Here is an 8,727-nt window from a genome sequence, read left to right as displayed (position 1 = left end):
ATATTTAAAGAAGAAACTGCTTTACAAAAGCTCCTTTATTTTAGGTTATACAAACAGGTCACTTCCCCAGCTATTTCAAGGAGATGGAATTTTCCTGACCCACAGGGAACTTAAACTAATATGCTCAAGATCACACATTCCTTATTAGAAAATGAAGGGGGGAAAAAACAAAAACAAAAACCACCAAACCATTGCTGTTTCTACCCAAATGATCAATGAGATCAGAAAGTGAGACTGTGCAATTAACTGTCTGGTACTACACTGACTCTACAGTTACTTAGATGCAGACACACCCAGCTCTATGGCTGGTAAATGTACAGAGACTCTGCTGCTGCTCATGAACTAGAAGCACATGACCTCTAAACAGCTGCCATTCGAATGCATCTGAAAGTTACAAGGAACAATGATGTGTGTTAAAGGAAGGTTGCCATTTATTAGAGCCCCAGCTGATGCCGTGTGCACAAACAGAGGATTGAATGTGTAACAGGGAGTTTGGTAAATCTTGGTTATTTTATTTTTGTAACAGGCTCCTGTCCACCTCCAGTAGAGTTTTCAGTCCCAATGGCAACTTACTTACCAAATGTAGTAGAGACTAGTTCATTCCTCCCAAGTGGATGTGGTTCTTGTTCTGCACATTGTAGCCCATGAAGGCCAAGGACCTGCAAATGTGTCTTCATGTGCCTTTGTTTTATTGATGAAAACAAACCTAGACACTTAGAGGATTGGAACTGATTTCAGCTGGGGGACATGTTTGCTAGGTTTTTATGCATTTGCACAGGGAAACACTGAGTGTGTCTATTTGTTTCAGGGATCCCTATTTATTGGAGCTCCTAACCATACTGGAAATGGAATTATTTTTATTGAAAGAAGAGTTTTGTAAGAGAGCATTTGGATTTGAACCAAGGACCATTTGATCTGTAGTCAAACACTCTACCCCTGAGCTATAGCCCCCTGACAATTGCAGTGGCAAGTCAATGATCTTAAGGACTTTGAAGGACAGGCCTTGCCTCAGCGAGCTCCTTTTCTATTCCCACACCACAGTGGTTTTAAAAATGGGGTTTGATTAAACTTTATATATACATGTAGACACCACAGCTTGCACACACACCAGCATAGCTTCCCCCACTGACATAGCTACCACCTCTTGGGGAGATGGGTTAACTACACGGACAGGACAGCTCTCTCCCCTCCGCTTAGAGCATCTTCATTATTTATGAATAGGTGGGAAATAACCTCCTGAATGGACAGGAACTAATTTATCAAATATTGCTGTGTCAGCATTTAATATGGGTAACTGGTCATATTGCGCTGGATTAGTAAGAGCATTTCAAGCAGATCGAGGGAAGTGATTATTCCCCTCTATTCAGCACTGGTGAGGCCACATCTGAAGCACTGCATCCAGTTTTCGCTTCCCCCCGCCCCACTACAGAAATAAATTGGAGAGAGTCTAGGGGAGGGCAACAAAAATGATTAGAGGACAGGGGACTTACGAGGAAAGGCTGAAGGCAGGGCTGCCTAGAGGGGTGGCAGGTGGGGCAATTTGCCCCAGGACCTGCAGAGGCCCCCACAAGAATATAGTATTCTATAGTATTGCAACTTTTTTTTATGGAAGGGGCCCCCAAAATTGTTTTGCCCCAGGCCCCCTGAATCCTCTGGGCAGCCCTGCCCAGACCGCGGTGCTATCTCCCCACTCCACCCCCTTCACTTGTTCTTCTCCCTCTGAGGCCCCACTTGTGCTCCGCCCTCACTCCCATTTGGCCACTTCCCACCCCTGCTCTTCCTCTTTGGCTGAGGCCTGCTGATCCACCTTTCGCTCGCTCCTCTCCTCCCCCAAGGCCTCTTCGCGCCTCTTCACCTCCTACCCCAAGGTCTGCCTGCTGCTCACACCTCTCTGAGCCTTTCCCTGAAACTCACCCTACCCATCGCCCACACCTCTCTGAGCCCTCTCCTGAGACCCACCCTGCCCACACCTCTCTGAACCCTTCCCTAAGACCAGCCCTGCCCACCACTTGCACCTCTCTGCCCCTCCCCTGACCTGCCCTGCCCACCGTCCACACCTCTCTAACCTCCCGTGAGACCCGCCCTGCCAATCGTCCACATGTCTCTAATCCTGCCAACTATGGAGAAAGTTATGGTTCTTTAGTTTCAACGGAGCTGGGGCTTGTCTCACTCTTAAGCTATGCCTACACTAAAGGGTAATGTGGCTTTAGTTAAGGTGTTTTAATTGAACAGCTGTTGCATGTCCACCCTGTGTCACCAGAGCACATCCGTGCTAGAATCTCTTGGATTGCCACAGAGAGCAGTGCACTGTGGGTAGCTATCCCACTGTACAACTGGCTGCAGGGTGCTTTGGGAAAGGTTTGCAATGCCTCACGGTCTGGTACAGCATCACATGATGCAGGTTTCTCTGTTCCATGGGCATCCTACTAGATTGCCAGCTGCTTTTCAACTGCAATGTGCGTGGTTGGGGAGAGACAGTTTGTGTGTTGGGGAAGATTGAGTATGTTGGCACACTGTCTCTAAGTTCTGACAGCTGCTGGAAGCAACCAGTTCTGGGGCAGGGGACAGCCCTGACATCAGCCGCCCTTCTTTCACTGGCTCAGCTCAGCACAGCAGCCTCTGTCACACACACAGACATGCTCACACTGCTGCCTGCTTAGCTCTGTGTCAGGGGTGCTGGAACAGGGGGTTGAGAGGGCCATGGCCCCACCACTCTTCACTGACTGTTAAGACAAATGATGGAGGGAGGAAAGGGTGCAGTCTTGGGGAAGAGGCATTCTGTGAGTGTGGCCTCGGGGGGAGAGGTGATGTGAGTGTGGGTCCTTAGGGAAGGGGTGTCATGGGGGTGCCATAGTTCGGACAACAGTGCCCACCCCCCCACTGTAAGGAAGCTTCTGCTGCCCCTGCTCTGTGTTTGCAGAGTGGGAGAGAACAGCATTCCACGGCAGTGATTTGTTCCCCGGGGCTCCGGCAGGGGGGCTCGGGAGGCAATTTAAAGGGCCTGGGGCTCCGGCCACTGCAGGGAGCCCTGCGCCCTTTAAATCACCAGCCTGGGGAAGCCGGGCCGGGCTGGCACAGCGTACTGGCTCTTGCCGGTACCCCACACCGGAACATACTGGCTTACTTTCACCTCTGGAAGGTCCTCACGTGGATCAATAACTGGTTAAAAGATAGGAAACAAAGGGTATGAATAAATGGTCAGTTTTCATGATGGAAACAGGTAACTAGTGGTGTCTGTACTGGGACCAGTACTAGTCAACATATTCAAAAATGATCTGCTAAACAGTGAGGTGACAAAATTTGCAGATGATCCAGAACTACTGAGGATAGTTAAGTCCAAAGCAGCCTGTGAGGAGTTCAAAAGAGATTTCACAAAACTGGGTGAAAGGGCGACAAAATGGCAGATGAAATTAAATGTTGATCAATGCAAAGTGATGCAGATTGGAAAACATAATCCCAACTATACATATAAAATGATAGGATGTAAAATAGATGTTGCAACTCAAGTGGGAGATCTTGGAGTCACTGTGGATAGTTCTCTGCAAACATCCACTCAATGTGCAGTGATAGGCAAAAAGCGAACAGAATGTTGGGAATCATTAAGAAAGGGACAGCTAATGAGAGAGAAAATCTTACTGCCACTATATAAATCATGGTATGCCCACATCTTGAATATCATGAGCAGATATGTTCGCCCCATCTTAAAAAAGATGTATTGGAACTGGAAAATGTTCAGAAAAGGGGTATGGAGTCTCTGCCATATGAGGAGAGAATAATAAGACTGGGACTTTTCAGCTTGGAAAAAAGGCGACTAGGGGGGATATGTTAGAGGTCTATAAAATCATGACTGGTGTGGAGAAAGTAAATAAGGAGTGTTACTTATTCCTTCTCATAATACAAGAACTAAGGGTCACCAAATGAAATTAATAGGCAGCACAGTTAAAACAAACAAAAGGAAATATTTTTTCACACGACGCACAGTCAACCTGAGGAACTCCTTGCCAGAGGATGTTGTGAAGGCCAAGACAATAACAGGGTTCAAAAAAAGAGCTAAATCAATTTATGGAGGATATGCTCTGAGCCAGGATGGCCATGGATGGTGTCCCTAGTCTCTGTTTGCCAGGAGCTGGGAATGGGTGACAGGGGGTGGACCACTTGATGATCACCTGTTCTGTTCATTCCCTCTGAAGCACCTAGCTTTGACCACTATGGGAAGACAGGAAACTGGGCTAGATGGACCCAGTCTGACCCAGTATGGCCGTTCTTACGACCTTATGTCCCTATGCTCCTTTCATACAGATGCCTGGGATTGTGCCTCACAATTTGTCCCTGAGGTCTCAGCCAAAATGCCCCAGACAGGCAAACACTCTGGGCTCCTGAAGCCTCTGCTCCCCACCTAGTGCCCTATGGCTCATCCCTGACCCTTGCTGCTGCTCCTTGCTATAGAATGTGAAAGGAGCGGAGGCAGCGCAGGAGCCTTCTGGGGATGCAGATCTGAGGCTCTGGGAGAGACACATTGTCTGAGACAGAGCGCTGTAAACCCTGCAGCCACCCCCTGAATAAGGGGCCTGTTCCAGCCCTGAGTCTGGGCTACCGCAATTCCTCCCACAGAGCAGGGTGCCCACAGATTACAGCCTGAAAATAGGCATGTGACACTAATTCCTGCTTTCCCTGACAGGGCTTCCCCTAGACCAAGTGGCATCCCAGGCAAGAAGTGTCTTCTGTGCCCCCCATCCCCATCCCCGCTCCATATGTTAAACCATTGAATACGTTATTTTTTATTGCAGTTGTAGCTCATCTCATGATTTCGATGTACAATTTGGATGCATGATTCTCTCTGTCACATAAGATGATAAATTTGCAGGCTAGGATCTGTAAACCTGTATTTATTCATGCCATATATAAGCAAATAAAACAAATTCATTTCCTCTGAGCATATAGAAACTTTTTAAATTTTGACTGTAACTGAAATGTACTAACACCTAGAAATGGAACTGTCACCAGCACTGGGTGGGCCAGTATTAAATAGTGTTACAGTAGGAGACAGCATTAGGATGTTAACCCTAGTGCTTTAGTTCGAAGGTCGTTTTTCTCGCCTTTGCCCTCATGAACTGAAGCGCAGCATTAGAGAGATCCAAAGATTGGCCAATGGGATTTGCAAGTGCTAAAACAGCAAACGATGTCGGTCTCTCATTGGCCAGTATCAATTGAAGATATGGTTTAATGAGCCAGAGCTTCAAGGTGAGGGTGGCTCTGTCCACTGCCTTCCATTGCACTGCTGGGCACCAAGTCTCTGCTGGCCAATATGTGAAGCTGGGAGAAGAGAGTGGGGTGGCAAGTGGTGGCAGGACTTTTGCCACCAGGGTCTAGCTGCCCAACTTCCTCCTCATACCACTGGGCCCCTGTCGCCTTCAGGAAACCCAGGAAGTAAGGCAGGAATAGGGCAAGGAAGTGAGTAAAGCTGAACAAGGAAGGCAAAAGTTAATCTTGCGTTCATGGGCTGCTCGCAATGATGTCGTTTTTCTGTGCCACAGCTGACAAAAACATACCAGACAGAAAAGCAGTAGGCTAGAAAGCAGTCTAGCAACTGCTGAAGTAGTTCAGTTGGGTGAGTGCTCAACTAAAGTTCCCTGGTTCAAGCCCTAGCCTTGGAATGCTCTTCTATCCCCCTGTGTACAGGCATAGGGTGTTTTTGAAAGTGCAGTAGTTCCTTTATTTGCCACAAGTCCCTCATTTTAGACTATGCAGCAGGAAAAGACAGCATGGGCCTCTGAACCGTGTTGGCCCGCCTGACCTTTCATTCTTCTCTTGCTCTTTGTCAGCAGGGGGGAAAAAAAGCAGCTGTCCTTCAAGCTGGAGTCAGAAGGGCGACATAAGGATGACTTCCTGAGCACCGGCTCCAGTCCTCTGCTCTACCAGCTGATCTATTGGAGGGCTGCCACCACTGTCTCTAGGTTTGCCCATCATTGTGTGCCAGGGCAAGCAGCATCCAAGTGGATGGAGTTTCTGTAGTGTAGTGGTTATCACGTTTGCCTAACACGCAAAAGGTCCTTGGATCAGAAACCTGCTAGCTTCCTTTTTCCGGATCCCCTTGCTGTCCAGGAAAGCACTCCTCCTTCTGCTATTGGCCTATCCCTGGGATAACTCCAACTCCTGCATGACAGAGGATGCTGACGTCAGTGGAGAAACCACCTTGGCATCAGTCTGGAGAACCTAGAGCAGTTAGGAGTGTCACCTTTTGGAGGCTGGTGGCTTGGCCTTCTCTGCCCTTGGAGGTTGACCTATAGAGGCTGTCACTTCCTGCTGGCCTCCTTTGTGTGACTTGCAAAAGAAGGAAGTGAGGCAGGAATGGGGCAAAAGAGGAAAGTCGACCTGAGGAAGGCAGGGCAGAAGCTGTGCAGCTAAGTGGGGACAGTAGAGCACCACCATTCGTTCTGCCAAAGCCTGGGGAGGTGGAGTTGGCTGCTGGGAGGCAGAATCCTGTGCCTGCCTCTTGGCATCCCAGGGATGGCTACTTGAAGCCCAGGAGAAGCGGGGTCCTGGGTGGAAGGAAAAGAAGCAATGGCAAGGCTGAGTGGGCTCCTTTCTGGCTGAGATGGTGGGCTGTGGGGGGTCTGGGAGTTGCCTGTAAGCCATAAGTGGACTTGGTGCAGTGAAAACCGCTGTTCCATTCTGACCCACCTGAGGGCACAATGGATGACTTGGGAGTGGGGGCGGGGTGCTGGCTGTGAGCAAATGGGATCCAGGAAGCCCCAGCCTGCCCCTCCAGGGGCCCAGTCTTTTTCTCTCCTGCCATGGGGAGCCCAGCCTTAAGCCTGCCCAGCATGTGCTGTAGCTGGAGCATTAAGCCTTTCTGTGTGCATAACCTTACTACTGCCTAATGTAATAAGGTGTAAAGTTTAGACTGTGAATTTTTCTTTGGTAACTTACTTTGATCTTTTATGCCTACCACTTATAATCCTTAAAAATCCATATTTCTGTAGTTAATAAATCTGTTTTATGCTGTATTTAAACTAGTGTATTTTGCTTGAGAAAATTTGCTTGGGAAATCTCAGCTCCATTACAAGGCTGGTTCATGTACTATTCACAGTGAGGGAGAGGTGGACTCTGCATAATAAACTCACACTGATCAGGCTTCTGACTAGGACAAGATGGTATGATCCAGGGGTGCAAGGCTGCAGAGCTGGGTGGAATTGGCAGGAGGCTCACTATCGTTAGTTTTATGAGTGGATGGGAGAAGCATTCGTGTAACTCAGTTGGATGTGCCCCTACCTGTGGATGTCTGTGTAAGTGCAATATGTGCCAGAGATTCACAGCCTGTCACAGCATCACAGTGTGTGAGGGAATCCAGGCAGTGTGACAAAGGACTCAGGGGTCCCACTGTTCTGGTTGCATCCCATAGATCCCATCACAGACTTTCAACGGCCACAGCGGATGTTCACTGAGACAGTGAGAGAGATGCCAAAATAGTGATCTCCAGGGCCTGCAGACAGCAAACTATTAGGAATTCTGTGCACAGAGAGGACCCTGCTAGTGGAAAATGCTTTGGAAAAGCCCCTTCTGTCACCAGCTGTGGTCGTACAGAGCTCACTGCTCTGCGTTGTGGCCTCAAGAGCTGTGGATGCAAGTTGAGTTACGATGACCTTTTCCTTGTCTCCACATTTCTTAGATGCCTCCTTCTGACACTTGTCAGAAAAAATGACCGGTTTCTTTTCGAACCATTTGCACTGCAAGGCAGAGGCAGTCTTCTCTGCTTCCTCACAAGATTGACCAAAAGGTGGGAAGAGCAGACACATTTGGCAAGGCACCAATGGGTGCTGCATCTCTAACCTCCACTTTACCTGCAAGTGCCTTGGCCAGCTTAGCCATGGTGCCGCTCTCTGAGGCTTTTCTCCCAGCTGCTCCATTTCTCAACAGTGACAATCAAAAGGAAGGTGACATGACCTCTGTGTGTGGACATCCCCAGTGAATCACAAGGACATGTGGCACAGGCTCTCGTGTTGCAGCAATTGCAGCTGAAGCAACTGCCATGCCAATACCAGTCACAGCAGCCTTTTCATCAGCTCCAGGCTTGTGAATTATTTTCAATGCTTCTCTCCAAAGAAGCCTTTTCCTTAGCAAGCAATTACATGGATACCAAAGGAGGTCTCTTCTGTTTCCTAGAAAGTCACAGGAAAATGTGAGCAGAGGAGACAAAAGCCATACAACAAGGCACTACTAGGAGTTGAATCCAGGATCTCCTGTTTACTAGACAGGTGCTTTAAGCCAGCTAAGCCATGGTGCCTGCCTCAAGAAAGTGTTTACAACTGTTCCATTTGATGGCCCAGGACAACACCTGAAAATTCCAAAGTACAGACATTCCACATTTCCCTCAAGGCTTGCAGACCTTGAGGTGTCTGGCTCTCCATGCACAGAAAGCCACAGCTGAGTTGACAGAGGGCTTCGAACATGTGCTTCTCCCACCAGCCACTGTGATCATATAGTGGTTAGTGATCTATGTTTCGGTCACAGCAACCTTGGCTCAGTTCTGAGTCATGCAGTGATGAGCTGCCACAATCTTAACAACTGGTTCCCTACCGGGTCTTCGGTGGCAGGTCCTTCATTCGCTCTGGGTCTTCAGCAGCACTTTGGCGGCGGGTCCTTCAGTGCCGCCGAAGACTCGGAGTGAGTGAAAGACCCACTGCCAAAGTGCCGCCGAAGACTCGAACGGCCGCCCGGTGAGTAAGC

At 48.7% G+C, this 8,727-nt stretch overlaps 1 non-coding gene across 1 annotated transcript; it reads right to left on the bottom strand.

Moving 5' to 3' along the window:
* Positions 1-879: 879 nt before the first annotated feature.
* Positions 880-952, bottom strand: TRNAC-ACA (transfer RNA cysteine (anticodon ACA)). Its single transcript has one exon. It is a non-coding gene; the product is annotated as a tRNA-Cys (tRNA).
* Positions 953-8,727: the final 7,775 nt, after the last annotated feature.

The sequence above is a fragment of the Gopherus flavomarginatus genome, chromosome 1, assembly GCF_025201925.1.
Source record: "Gopherus flavomarginatus isolate rGopFla2 chromosome 1, rGopFla2.mat.asm, whole genome shotgun sequence".
Lineage (NCBI taxonomy): Eukaryota > Metazoa > Chordata > Testudines > Testudinidae > Gopherus > Gopherus flavomarginatus.
Note: the sequence above shows the minus strand (reverse complement) of the source record. Positions and strands in the feature narration are given on the sequence as shown.